The 15156-nt window shown below is 42.0% G+C and overlaps 1 protein-coding gene across 7 annotated transcripts in view; it reads right to left on the reverse strand.

Annotated features, from left to right (window-relative positions):
* DTNB (dystrobrevin beta) overlaps nucleotides 1–15156 on the reverse strand; it is a 227678-nt gene extending 212522 nt beyond the window's left edge. For 3 of the 7 annotated variants that reach the window (XM_064571948.1, XM_064571946.1, XM_064571950.1), the window contains exon 1: nucleotides 3410–3430. The gene's annotated coding sequence lies outside the window, so the exon portion shown is untranslated. Of the gene's footprint in view, nucleotides 1–3409; nucleotides 3431–5600; nucleotides 5757–14930 lie in introns of those variants that run through there. The other 4 variants (XM_064571947.1, XM_045884216.3, XM_045884214.3 and 1 more) reach the window with 4 other exon arrangements.

Genomic DNA, 15156 nt, shown 5'->3' on the forward strand with positions numbered 1-15156 from the left:
ATAGTCTTATTACCATGTGATATAGCAATAGCACCACTAGATGCTAGTTGAGTTAAAAATTTAGGGGCGCCTGGGTGGCTCAGTCATTAAGCGGCTGCCTTTGGCTCAGGTCATGATCCCGGGGTCCTGGGATCGGGACCCGCATCGGGCTCCCTGCTTGGTGGGGAGCCTGCTTCTCCCTCTCCCTCTGCCGGCCGCTCTGCCTACTTGCACTCTCTCTATATCTCTCTGTCAAATAAATAAATAAAATCTTTTAAAAAAAGAAAATAGAGCACCTGGGTGGCTCAGTCGTTAAGCGTCTGCCTTCGGCTCAGGTCATGATCCCAGGGTCCTGGGATCGAGTCCCACATCGGGCTCCCTGCTCAGCAGGAAGCCTGCTTCTCGCTCCCCCACTCCCCCTGCTTGTGTTCCTGCTCTCGCTATCTCTCTCTCTGTCAAATAAATAAATAAAATCTTTAAAAAAAAAAAAAGAAAAGAAGTTCTGGGAGGGGAAAAAAAACATATGACAGGAGTGTATCAAAAGAATACAGAAGCCAACTGAAAGCTCTCAATGGCCAAAGTTGGAACAATTTCAGCAACAACATTAAATAGTATTAAATATCCTTAAGTTGATACTAATATAAATGAGTGAATAAATTAACAAATGAAGAATTGACAAATATCCTAGGCAGCAGAATTCCAGATTATTTATGTAGATACTTTGCCCTAAAGAAAGTGGAGCATAACTCCCCACTCCTTAAGTGTGAGCTGCACTCAGTGACTTCCTTCCAAAGAGGAAAAGGGAGAGGGACAAATACCCTGGCAGTGGAGAAATCTGACAAACACGAACTCAGCCAGGTGATCGAGGTCAACAGTGACTAATTATGTAGACAGGATGTACCCCTGACATGATGTGATGAAAATGGCATTTTACTTCTAGGGTCTTCTGCCCCAAAACCCATAAACCCAGTCTAACCATGAGAAAAACAGTAGGCAAATCTCAATTGAGGGAAAATATACAAACTACCTAACCAGCACTCTTCAAATCTATCAAGTTTTATCAAAAACTTGATGAGAAAAGCCTAAGAAACTGACAAAGCTGAGAGAAGTCTAAGGAGACGTGGCAACTAATTATGATGTGGTATCCTGGACGGGATTCTGGAACAGAAAAATGTCATGAGGAAACACTACAGAAATCTGAATAAAACATGGACTTTAGTTAATAATAACACATCATCACTAGTTCATTAATTGTAACAAATGAACCACACTAATGTAAGATGTTAATAAGAGAAGGAACAGGCAAGAGGTACATCCGGGTACTCCCTATTACTGTTTAATTTGTCAGTAAATCTAAAACTGTTCCTAAAAAGTTTTTTTTTTAAAGACAGAACAGTTACATATTTCTTTTCCTTTATTCTCTTAACTGATTTAAAAAGCAATTGCAGGGGCGCCTGGGTGGCTCAGTCGTTAAGAGTCCTGGGATCTGCCCGCATCGGGCTCCCAGCTCCGCGGGAGGCCTCTTCTCCCTCTCCCACTCCCCCTGCTTGTGTTCCCTCTCTACCTGTCTCTCTCTGTCAAATAAATAAACAAAATCTTAAAAAAAAAAAATTAAAAGCAATTGCATACGGGTGCCTGGCTGGCTGGCTCAGTCAGTGGAGCATGCGACTCTTGATCTTGGGGTTGTGAGTTTAAGCCCCACGATGGGCACAGAGATTACTTAAAAATAAAATCTTTAGGGGAGGCTGGGTAGCTCAGTCGACGAGCATCCAACTCTTGATTTTAGCTCAGGTCATGATCTCAGGGTTGTAGGACAGAGTGGCCCCCCCCCAATGTGGCTCCACCCTCAGCGTGGAGTCTGCTTATCCCTCTCCATCCCTCTTTGACCCTCCCCACCCCCTCGCTTGGCTTGCACTCACATGGCACTCTCTCTCTAATAAATAAACTAATTTATTAAATTAATTAAATTAATAAAATCTTCAAAATAAAAAGCAACTGCATAAAACAATATCTATAACATTGTATTGTTGACCTATAACATATAGAATTCCCTGAGAAGACATAACAATCCTAAATGTCTACATACCTAACCACAGTGCCTCAAAATACACTAAGCAAAAACCGATAGAACTGAAAGAAGACATGGACAAATCCACACTTCCACTTGGAGACTTCAATTCTCCTCTATGATCAATACAAGTAGAAAGTCAAGATGAATATGAAGGACTGAAAAACACCATCAGCCAACTAGATCTAATTGATACTTATTGAAAGTCCCACCCGATAATGGCAAAATACAAATTCTTTCCAAGTGCACATGAAGCATGCATCACCAAGTTCAGCAGAATGATGTGGCTGCAGAAGGACACCAACTCTATTTAGCTATGTTTTATTTATTAGACTGGGTTCTGGGCACCCTGTATTATTCTTTACACTTTATAGGTCCTATCTCGTAATAAAATGTTAAGTCATTTACTTGGAGTATATTCTCTGATAAATCTTTTCTTTAGAGGGTGGGGGGTTGGGGAGGCAGGACTCCATATGTTTTAATATTGAAATGGAGTATATCAAATACCATAAGCTCTGTATTTTTATCCAAATGTACACAAACTCTCGCAAACTCCAAATTTGATATAATATTTATTACTTCAATCTTTAGCAATGTCTTCTATGAGTATCCCAACAAAGAATGCATTTTAGTCACCAAACTAAAGTTATTAATTTGTCTATATGGCATTTCAGCCACTTTTACCAAAACAGGGAGAGCAAAGGTTTATGGCTTTTTATCTTTTACCCCTAAAGTAAAAAATCTCCAAAGAATCTTCTAAAAACGTATCACTAACTTAATAATTTTTAATGTACTAGATTAATTAGCTCATGACTATAATCATCACTGAAAATTTTCAGTAAGTTTGTCTTCATATACCAAATGCTTAGTTTTAAAATATCTCAACTGATAACAGTAGCCTCATACTATCATTAGTATCTTAAGATCCAATATACTCAACAGTGCATAGAAACCCATATATCAAATAATATTTAACAGTTTTTTACAGATTCCTCTTCAATCCACTTAGATCATTATTATTTTATACTTTGCATTAGACTGACAAGCTTATAATATAAATAAAAGTATCATCTCTGTGTTTTTCTTGTTGTTCCTGTGTCCTTGCATTATTACTTCAATCTTCAGCTGAATCTGAAACTTCAACCTGCAATTTCTTTGCAGGAATCCTTTAAGGCCTTTGTCTATTTAACAAGGTTCATCTAACTAAAATCAGATAATATGATCTGAAAGACCACTAAGCCAGGCAGAGATGAACTTTAATATGTCCAAACAGAATGTAAGCCAACAAGTAAGGAGGCTCACATGACGGGCCCCTCCAGGCTGTGGTGTCCCCAGTATCCCCCCTCAGGTTACTTAGCTTACCAAACCCGATGTGTATCACCAGACATAGAGATGGACTAAAGTGTCAACCTATGGACAAAATATTAGTAAAAGTTAATTGCCCATATTTTGTTATACCCTACCTACAGGATCATTTTGCATGCATCTCCCACTCTAGAAAACACTGCTCTTTAAAAAAAACATTGTTTTTAATTAAAAATTAAAAAAAAAAAAACCCTAGAATGAGAAAATGGGACTGTGCTAGGTTTGAGGAACAAATGAGTAACATGGGTGGCAGAATTAGATGAGGAAATTTAGAGCCTATGTGGTAAGTTAACTTGGCCTAAGGTTACAAAGTTGGTAATTCGTGGAGTTAGGCAACCAACCCATTTGACTCTAAAGCCTACTCTCCTTCTGCTGCACCACATCGCCCCCTCCAGGGCAAACATGAGGAGTGAGGAAAATACAGGTCCACAAGACGTGGTGCTGGTTTAGACTTCATGTTGCAGTTAAATGAAGTCTGGAGACTAGTGCAAAAAACGTCTGGACCCTTGTTAGTCCTATCTAGAAAGCAATATGCTCCAGAGTTGGACTAAGTCTGCAAGCAGGAAAGACTAAAGGAAAAGACTATTGGAAAGAGAACAGGCTCTAGAAATGTTTCCAGAATTATCTCTGTATTACACCTATGTGTTAAATATCCTTCATCTCCCTTGAATCTTTTTATTAATGTCTTAACCCTTCCAGCTCTCAGTTACTTCAAAGCATCCATGTAATAAAACTTCTTGAGCAAATTCACTGTCTCCCAGCAAAACTCCTATCAGTTTTTCTCTGGATGCCCATTTATTTAAGAAGTCAGAGATAAGGGGCGCCTGGGTGGCTCAGTCATTGAGTGTCTGCCTTCTGCCCAGGTCATGATCCCAGGGTCTTGGGATCGAGCCCCACGTCAGGCTCCCTGCCCCTCAGGAAGCCTGCTTCTCCGTCTCCCACTGCTTGTATTCCCTCTCTCGTGGTCTCTCTCTGTGTGTCAAACAAATAAATAAAATCTTAAAAAAAAAAAAGGGGGTGCCTGGGTAGCTCAGTCGATAAGAGTCTGCCTTCCACTCATGATCCCAGGGTCCTGGAATTGAGCCCCGCATCAGGCTCCCTGCTTCTCCCTCTCCCACTCCCCTGCTTGTGTTCCCTGTCTCCCTGTCTCTTTCTCTGTCAAATAAATAAATAAAATCTTTTAAAAAATTAAAAAAAAAAAGAAGTCAGAGATAAGAGAGATTGTCACTAATCAGTACTTAGTGTAACTAGTCAAACTTCCCTGAAAGAGAACTAACTTCCTTACTTATTTCAGGAAAATTCTCAACTATCCTTCCTCTACCACTTCTTCTTTTCTCTTCTCCTTTAGATTAAAAAAAAAAAAAAAAAAGCCAGGGAAAGTAAATGTTTGTGAAACCCTAAGATTTTCTTTTTTACAAATCTGAAAAAGTTCTCTAGGTTCCAATAAAAAAATATTTAAAACTTCACTCCACTACTACAAAGAGCTCTGAATAGCTAATATAATAACCTCATAGGGCTGTGGTAACTATTAATAAATTATGTAAAGCATTTAGCACAATGCCTGGCACAAAATAAGAGCCTAATAAATATTAACTCCTAATATTATTATCATTATTATTGATGTTATTGTGTAACTACCCTCTTGGATGATGCATAGACTAGAATCCTATAGGCAAGACTCTTTCCTAACTTACAATTCTTCTGATTTATTTAAAGGTATAGAAATATTAGGGCGCCAGGGGCACCTGGGTGGCTCAGTTGTTAAGCATCTGCCTTCGGCTCAGGTCATGATCCCAGGGTACTGGGATCGAGCCCCGCATCGGGCTCCCTGCTTGGCGGGGAGTGCTTCTCCCTCTCCCACTCCCCCTGCTTGTGTTCCCTCTCTCGCTATGTCTCTCTCTGTCAAATAAATAAATAAAATCTTTAAAAAAAAAAGAAAAGAGGGGCGCCTGGGTGGCTCAGTTGGTTAAGCGACTGCCTTCGGCTCAGGTCATAATCCCGGAGTCCTGGGATCGAGTCCCACATCGGGAATCCCGGCTCAGCGGGGAGCCTGCTTCTCCCTCTGACCCTCTCCCCTCTCATGCTGTTTCTCTCTCTCTCTCTCTCTCTCTCTCTCTCTCAAATAAATAAATAAATAAATCTTTAAAAAAAAAAAAAAGAAAGAAAGAAAGAAAAAGTCTCGGGGTACCTGGGTGGCTCAGTCGTTAAGCGTCTGCCTTCAGCTCAGGTCATGATCCCAGGGTCCCAGGATCGAGCCCCACGTCCGGCTCCCTGCTCAGCGGGGAGTCTGCTTCTCCCTCTCCCACTCCCTCTGCTTGTGTTCCCTCTCTTGCTGTCTCTCTCTCTGTCAAATAAATAAATAAATAAAATCTTGAAAAAAAAAAAAAAGAAAAAGTCTCTTAAGGAAAACATACTGGAGACACAAAGTGGTCCTATCACCATGCTCAGGAATCACGTCGGTAAGCCAAAACACAAAACTCAAATTGAACTGGAACGACAGTCTTCTTTAAAGACAGCATGTAGAAAGGACTCTGAAGTCTGCCCCGGGGTTCAAATACTAGCAGGGTCACTGATTAGCTGTATGGCCCCCTAAAGAAGTTTTAACTTCTCTGAGCTCAGTTTCCTCACCCATATACTCGAGATATCATACCTAGCTTCCAAACTTATAAAGATTAAAGAATAGTCCTTATCTATGAAAAGCACCTGATACACTATAGCCTCACAATAAATAATATTATTACTCACAGAAGAAAGTCTCTCTCTGGCAAGAGGAGACAGAGCAGAGAGAAAAGTTAAAAGGAGGGAGTAAAGAGTCTACAAAAAGAAGCCAGGAAGAAGTGGGAATGGTTAGGGGCTGAACAAATCCTTGAAGAGTCCCAGAAGTTACCCAAAAAATTGTTGTTGTTGTTTTTAAAAAATTTTATTTATTTATTTGACAGAGAGAGATGCAGCGAGAGAGGGAACACAAGCAGGGGGAGTGGGAGAGCGAGAAGCAGGCTTCCCACGGAGCAGGGAGCCTGACGCGGGGCTCGATCCCAGAACCCTGGGATCATGACCTGAGCCGAAGGCAGACACTTAACAACTGAGCCACCCAGGTGCCCCCCAAAAATTGTTTTAACTGAGGACTATTTTATTATAGTGAAGCTTAGTTACAAGAATATTTAGCCCAGACCTGATTATTATAGCATTTTAGTTCTGTATTAGCTTATTTATAATGTTAATACACAAAAATTCAAGATCAAAGTTGAGTTTTCTAAAGATTCATTTTTTGTTAAAAAATGCATTATCAAGTAAATCATATACAATATATGTTTCTCTCAGTTATCTGCAACTCAAAAAGTTGTCTGTCCTGCTCTTAACATATTAAAGAGAAAACAATGATAATTTCAACAAATGCCAAAAAAAAAAAAATTCAACACCCAATAAAAATATAAACCAGGGGCGCCTGGGTGGCTTAGTTGGTTAAGTGTCTGCCTTCGGCTCAGGTCATGATCCCAGGGTCCTGGGATGGAGCCCCGCATCAGGCTCCCTGCTCAGTGGGGAGTCTGCTTCTGCCCCTGCTCATGTGCTCTCTCTCTCTCGCTCACTCTCTCTCTCAAATAAATAAATAAAAGCTTAAAAAAAAAAAAAAACATGCACACACAAGCCAGGACGCCTGGCTGGCTCGGTCAAGAAACATACAACTCTTGATCTTGGGGTTGTGAGTTCAAGCCCCACGGGGGTGCAGAGATTACTTAAATAAATAAAACAAAAAAATAATACAAACCAAGAACAGATGAAAACTTCCATAAACTGACAAAAGAAATCTACCAGAAACTTTCAGTAAGATTCATATCTAATAGTGAAACACCGGAAGCATTCTCATTCAGGAAAAAGATAAAAATGCCCATTATCATCACTGCTATTCAACTTTTGTACTGGAGGGTCTAGGCATTGCAATAACGGAAACAACAAAATAAGTGGTGTGGAGATTAGAAAGAAGCCTGGTCAGTTAGATCTTCTAATCAAAGTAGCCCAGTAAGTAAACACTTTGATGCATCCCCTCCACTCCAAATACACAGCAACAGATAAAATATTTTTTAAATATATTTTTAAATAACTTGGGGTGCCTGGCTGGCTCAGTCGCTAGAGCATGTGACTCTTGATCTCAGGATTGTTAGGTTCAAGCTCCACATTGGGTATAGAGATGACTTAAAAATAAAATCTTAAAAATAAATATATAGGGGCGCCTGGGTGGCTCAGTTGGTTAAGCGACTGCCTTCGGCTCAGGTCATGATCCTGGAGTCCCAGGATCGAGTCCCGCATCGGGCTCCCTGCTCGGCGAGGAGCCTGCTTCTCCCTCTAACCCTCCCCCCTCTCATGTACTCTCTCTCTCTCTCTCATTCTCGCTCTCTCAAATAAATAAATAAATCTTTAAAAAATAAAATAAAATAAAAAATAAATAAATATATATATATATTTTTTTTTTCTTTTTAATGACTTAGGCAGGCTCAAAAACAAGATAAAACTCCATTTGGATCAGAAACAAAGCAGATACACAAAAATGTAAGCAGGACTGAAGCTACAGGCTTGCTAGACGCTGAGTCCAGAAGCAGGTGCGTACCTTCTGCAGGGTGACAGTGACAAAATAAAGGAGGTGGAGAAACAGGAGACATCTGAACCAGACTCACTGCTTAAAGCCAAGGATGAAGCTGGAGCTGAACGGAAGCTACAAAATACTGCTGCCAGTCTCTGCCTAGAGCTACGGTTTATGTAATGCTTTAGGCCTAGAAAAGCGGGAAGATAAAAACACAGCCTCATGACCAGGAACCGAGCCAAGACATTCACATACTCTGTGAATCGATCTAAAATAGACCCAATTATCTCAAAGAGTAGGACCCCCTGACCCACCATTATTATACCTGACTTCTTGACTATTGTCCAAAAAGTCAATGGGAACACCTGAAATATCTCACAGAGAAGGGTGAGCACAGAAATAAGGAAAACAAAATCAAAAGCACTCAACACTCGAATGAGTCTGTAAACAAAACTTCAAAAGACATAAAGAAATATAATGCTAAGATGGCCAACAAAAGCAACAATTAGAATAAGAATTCATTCCAGATGAAGTTTAATTTTAGAGAACAGTCTGACAAAGACTTATTTTTTAAGTACATTTAGGGTGCAAGGATATACATTTCTTACTTAATGGGAATGCAAAATTGTACAGCCACTTCGGAAGGCAGTTAGGCAGTTTCTTATAAAGCTAAACTCTTACCATGCAATCCAGCCAAAAATGCTCCTATGTATTTACTGAAAAGAGTTGAAAACCTGTATCCAAACAAAAACCTGAACATGAATATTTAGACATTTCACTCATAATTTCCCAAAACTGGAAGTAACCAAGATGTCCTTCAATAGGTGAATGGATAAACAAACTGGTACTGGAATACCAGTTAAATAAATATTATTTATTTAACAATTTATTTAACAATAAAAAGAAATAAGTTACCCCGATGTTTACAGCAGCATTATCAATAATAGCCAAACTATGGAAAGAGCCCAAATGTCCATCGACTGATGAATGGATAAAGATGTGGTATATATATTGGAATACCACTCAACCATCAAAAAGAATGAAATCTTGCCATTTGCAATGACATGGATGGAGTTAGAGTGTATTATGCTAAGCAAAATAAATCAGAGAAAGACAAGTACCAAATGATTTCACTCATGTGGAATTTAAGAAACAAAATGGATGAACATACGGGGGGGCGGGGAAAAGAGAGAGAGGGAAACAAATCATGAGATACTCTTAACTACAGAGAACAAACTGAGGGTTGATGGAGGGAGGTGTGTGGGGGATGGGAAAGAGGTGGCATGGGTATTAGGGAGGGCACTTGCCATGATGAGCACTGGGTGCTCTATGTAAGTGATGAACCACTGAACTCCTGAACCCAATATTGAACTGTATGTTAACTAGAATTTAAAAGAAGAAACAAACAAACAAACAATCAAGCCAAGAAAAGACATAGAGGAACTTTAAATGCATATTACTAAGTGAAAGAGAACAGTCTGAAAGACTACAATACTGTATGATTTCCAACCATATGTCATTCTGGAAAAGGCAAAACTATAGACACAGTAAAATAATCAGTAGTTATCAGGAGCTCAGGAGGAGGGAGGAAGGAATGCGTAGATGGAACACGGGATTTTCAGGGCAATGAAATTATTCTGACAATAGTGCAATAACATTACATGAAATGTCATGTGCTGACATTAATGATGCATGACACTTTGCATTTGTCAAAATCCACAAAACACAAAGGACACAAAGAGAAGCCTAATAGATACTATGAACTTAAATTAATAATAATGTATCAACATTGATTCATCAGTTATAACAAAGGTACTACACTAAAACAAGATGTTAATAACAGGAGAAACTGCAGGTGGAGAAGAAGGGGTATATACTCTCTACTATCTACCCATTTTGGTCATATTCAGTCATGTACATAATTTTTTTTTAAATATCATGGACAGGGGCGCCTGGGTGGTTCAGTGGGTTGGGCGTCTGCCTTCGGCTTGGGTCATGATCCCGGGCTCCCTGCTCGGTGGGGAGTCTGCTTCTCCCTCTCCTGCTCCCCCTGCTTGTGCTCTCTCTCTCTCTGAAATAAATAAACAAAAACCTTTAAAAAAAAAATATCATGGATAGGTCCACTTCTGTGTATATACACAAAAGAACTGAAAACAGGGACTTGAACACCATATTCATAACAGCATTATTCACAATAGGCAAAAGGTAGAAACAATCTGTGTCCACTGATAGATGAATAAATAAACAAATGTGTATATACATAAAATGGAAGAGTATTTAGCCTTAAAAAAGAAAGGAAATCCCGACACATGCTACAATATAAATGAACTCCAAAGACATGCTAAGTGAAATAGCCAGACAAAAGGACAAATATTGTATGATTCCACTTATATGAGGTACCTGGAGTAGTCACATTCATAGAGACAGAAAGTAGAATGGTGGTTGCCAGGGGCTGAAGAGAGGTGAAAATAAGGAATTGGTGTTTAGTGGGTACAGAGTTTCAGGTGGGGAAGATGAAAAAGTTCTGGAGATAGACAGTGGTGATGGTTACACAACAATATGAAGGTACTTAATACCACAAATGTACACTTACAAATGGCTAAAATGGTCAACTGTATTTCATGTATATTTTACAATTGAAAAAAATGAGAAAAGGTGCTGAAAAACTGGTTATCTGAAGTGGAAAAAAAAGTCCTCTTCATTATCGAATTGGGGGGAAAAAAAAGTCTCTCTTCATTACACCACATCGAAATTCCACATGGAAAGCAAAACTTTTTGGGGGGCGCCTGGGTGGCTCAGTCATTAAGCGTCTGCCTTCAGCTCAGGTCATGATCCCGGAGTCCTGGGATCAAGCCCCCACACTGGGCTCCCTGCTCCTTGGGAAGCCTGCTTCTTCCTCTCCCACTCCCCCTGCTTGTGTTCCCTCTCTCGTTGTATCTCTCACTGTCAAATAAATAAAATCTTAAAAAAAAAAAAAAAAAAAGAAAGCAAAACATTTTTTAATTTAAAATTTTTTAAGTTTTATTTATTTAAGCCATATCTACACCCAATGCGGTACTCAAACTCAGAACCCCAGATCAAGAGTGGCACACTCTTTCAACTGAGCCAGCCAAGCACCCCTTTTTTCATTTTGGAAGAAAATACAGAAATACATCATTCATACGCTGGGGTAGAGAAAATTTACTTGAACCAGACACACACAGGGGCACCTGGTTGGCTCAGTTGGTTAAGCATCTGACTTCGGCTCAGGACATGATCTTGGGATCCTGGCACTGAGTCCCATGTCAGGCTACCTGCTCAGCGGGGAGTCAGCTTGTCCTTGTCCATCTCCCTCTCCCTCTGCCCCAGCTCCTGCTTGCTCTCTCTCTCTCAAACAAATAAATCTTTAAAACAGAAACAAAAGCAAAAAACTACACTCAACACAACCTTTTTTTTAAGGGAAATTTTTCATAAATACACATTAAAATTTTAAACTTGCATACAAAGACACTGCTAACCAAGGGAAAGGCAAGCCTCAACTAGCAGGATGCATCTGCAACACATATATCCATCAAAGAATTAGCATCTAAAGTAACACAACTGTCTGTCCCTCAGTGAATGAAGAATGAAAAAGGTGATTTAAGTCTACACAATTGAACATTACCTAGTATTAAAAAAAAAAAAATGAACCAGATCAAGTTCCATGGTTAATCTCCCTGAATTAAAATTTAAAATGTGCACCCCCTTTGCAATTCTACTTCTTTCATTCACTGCAGCAATGTCTGAAACAGCAAAGAGCTTAAATGGCCCTTAATGAGGAAACGGTTAAATAAACTATAGTACAATACACATACCACATAAGAGATCATGTAGGAGTCAAGAAAAATCAGGTAGATACCTATGTTCCAACATGGAAAGATCTCAGACATTTTGCTAGGGGGGAAAAAAATGTTGCAGAACAATGTACAGTATCATGTTAATAACTTAGGGGTGGAGGGAAATTCTGTCTTTTTTCAGTATTAGCTATACATAGATGAAAATGCAAAGGTCTGGAAGGATAACAACAAACTGATAACTGCAATTTCAGTAGAAAAGGGAGTGGACCAAGGGGGCTTTTATTCAGTCTGTACTATTTGAGTATTTTGTAAGTGTGTGTACAAGAGCCATTTGCAGAGCTGCAGTACATAGCCCCACAGACTGTGCATGAGACAACCCCAGGAGGTACATCTGCAGGGAATCTGCTAGGAATGGCACCCCCTAAAGGTGGGCGATATACATCCTGCACAACTAGACACCACAGCCCTGATGCTTGTATAACTAGAAGTAAATGAGAGGGGATGGAGTATAAATCAGCATGAGGGAATTTTCTGGGATGATGTAAATTTCTTTTTTTTTTTTTTAAGATTTTATTTATTTATTTGACAGAGAGAGACACAGCGAGAGAGGGAACACAAGCAGGGGGAGTGGGAGAGGGAGAATTAGGCTTCCCGCTGAGCAGGTAGCCCAATGTGGGGCTCGATCCCAGGACCCTGGGACCATGACCTGAGCCGAAGGCAGACGCTTAACGACTGAGCCACCCAGGCACCCCAAAATTTCTACATCCTGATTGGGATAGTGGTTACAAAGTATATATATTTTTCAAAACTCATCCAACTGTACACAGACATTTGGGTATTTTATTGTATGTCAATTGCACATCCATAAAGTTGATTTTAAAAGAAATATAAACATACGGATATATTATAATATCACTGGGAGAACCTGGAATAAGGCACCCAAAATAACAGGACTAGGGTACCCCAAAACAAGAACTGATGGACTCCTGCTGGTTATACTCTGAAACGAAAGAGATATGAACTTAGTTCTTCAAGGCTTACAGCACGAGACCAAATCTGGATTAATATTACCCTTGTTTTTTGGGTGCCTGGGTGGCTCAGTTGGTTAAGCGACTGCCTTCGGCTCAGGTCATCCTGCATTGGGCTCCCTGCTTGGCGGGGAGTCTGCTTCTCCCTCTGACCTTACCCCCTCTTGTGCTCTCTCTCTCTCACTCTCTCTCTCAAATAAATAAATAAAATCTTTAAAATATATATATATATTACCCTTGTTTTTTATACGTGGGCACGAGGGCCCTTAAAAGATTTCTATTAAAGTCATAAAATAAAAAAAGAAGAAAAAAGTCATAAAATAAAAGGTAACTTGGCATTCTATTGGTTTTAGTAGAAAATCTGTCTCATGGGTAGGGAACACTCAAAAACCTTGCTAGCACAACTTCAGCTACGTCACCCTCTCCAAAGGTAATTCCACTTACGTATGATAAAAATCCTCATAGAACTCATAAAAGGTCAAGTTTTAATTTGGCAGACAAAGTAATCCAACAGGCACTGCAACCCCGGGCACTGAAACAGCAGCTGGGAGCTGGAGAGCCCAGAAATCCAACCATGGCAGACAACAGGTAGAATTGCAGCCCTTACAGAAGAGCAGAGAGAGTCTCTTACTGCAGATGGAAGATCCAAGAACCAGGATAAAAGAGAAAAAAAATGTTGCCTAGACAAAAGTACTCTTCTTCCTGAGCGATAGAAAAGAGAAGGGCCAGAATTGGATGATTTGAAGCAATGTCCCAAGAAGTAAGCTCCTGATGGCCAATATGCAATAAAGAAGTGGCAGGGTGGCCCCCAAACATCACCACTCCATCACCCTGGCCATTGCTTTAAATTCCCAGACCTAGAAACCTGGGCTACCTCACAAGACAAGAAAAAAAAAAGAAGAAGAAGAAAGGGAGAAGAAAAGAAAGAATATTTCAGGAACAGAGGAAGTCCATCAGCCATCCCTAATACCAAAATAATTAACACTGCTGCGTGTAAAATACAGCAAAACCTTGCTTGGTTCATTCATTCATGCAGTACTATTTTTTGCCTGACTGCTGTGGGCCAGGCACTGTTCTTGTCCTTGAGGATTTAGCAGTGATAGTCACCGAGCTTAATTCGAGGAGGGAAGGAAGGGAACTTCCCTTCTCCCCCTTTAAATGTTAGGCAGAACTGCCTTCAAAACTCTCCCAAATTTCCCCCACAAGCTCCTCTGACTCTTCTGCTTTATCCCCAAACCAAGCAATTTATGGCTCCAATTTCCCAACACTGGGAAAAGACCTAAAGTGAAGTATGAGGCGAAATTCAATGCCACTTTGTATTCTACACGCATACCTTCACTACCAAATTGTCAGCACCTAAATAGCAAATTACGGTGTGTTTTACACTATTTTGTGGCCCCGGTGCTGACCACGGTTCTCTAACCCAAGGTAGCTAATCAATAAACGTCTGCTAGAAATGCTGGAAGGTCTTCCTAATCCCAAGGCCTGGCACAGGAATTTAACAGCAAGCATTTGTTAGCTCCATCCTCCCTCCTCGCAGGACACCTTCCTTTCAAAGGTGACCTCGGTGCACAGGTTCACTGTTAGGAGCCTCGGCAAACAGTGTTTGGGGGTGATCTGAAATACATTCCCTTCCCTCTGCCAGGGCCTAACGGCCTCACCTGCCCTCTGCCAGGACCTGCCTCCTTCGCCCCTTACAGCACCTAACGCACAGCCTCCTCCCAGCGAGCCGGGCTTCAGCAGCATCAGCCCGGCGCCCGCACCCCGGCCCGGCGCCCTGCGGCCACGGTGCGCTCGGGACCCCGGAGACCCCCCTCCCCGGCCCGGCACTCAGAGCCCGGCAGCGCCGGCCCGGGGCTCCGCTCCATCCCCTCCGCTCGCCCCTCCAGGGCCGGGCGCGCGGCACCGTCTCCCCTCGCAGCGCGCGCGGTGCAGCGGCCCCGGCTCCCGGAGCCCCGTCCCCGCCGCTCCCGGCCCTGCACCCCCGCAGGCTCCCAAGGTCCCGGCGCTGCGCGGGCTCCTTCCCGCTCCTCGCGGGCGCGAGGCTCCAGCACCCAGCTCCTCTCCTGCAGCCCGCGGCCGCCGCCGCGAACCCCCACCTCTCTCACTTCCCGGCCGGAGCTGGGGACCTCGAGAAGGTCTCGGGCGGCCGCAGCCTCCTCCGCGTCCTCCGGCCCGGCCCCGGCGGCTGAGGTGGCGGCGGCACCCGCTCAGGCCCCGGAGCCGCCCCCGCGGGGAACGTTCTCAGGCGCCCGGCTCGCGCAGTTTCCCCGCCCGGCACGCGCAGCAAGCCCGCCCCCGGCGCCAGGGCGCGAGGGCGCGAGG

This window comes from Mirounga angustirostris, unplaced genomic scaffold, assembly GCF_029215605.1.
Source record: "Mirounga angustirostris isolate CCGP_5_RB_7025 unplaced genomic scaffold, mMirAng1.0.hap1 SCAF_10, whole genome shotgun sequence".
Classification (NCBI taxonomy): domain Eukaryota; kingdom Metazoa; phylum Chordata; class Mammalia; order Carnivora; family Phocidae; genus Mirounga; species Mirounga angustirostris.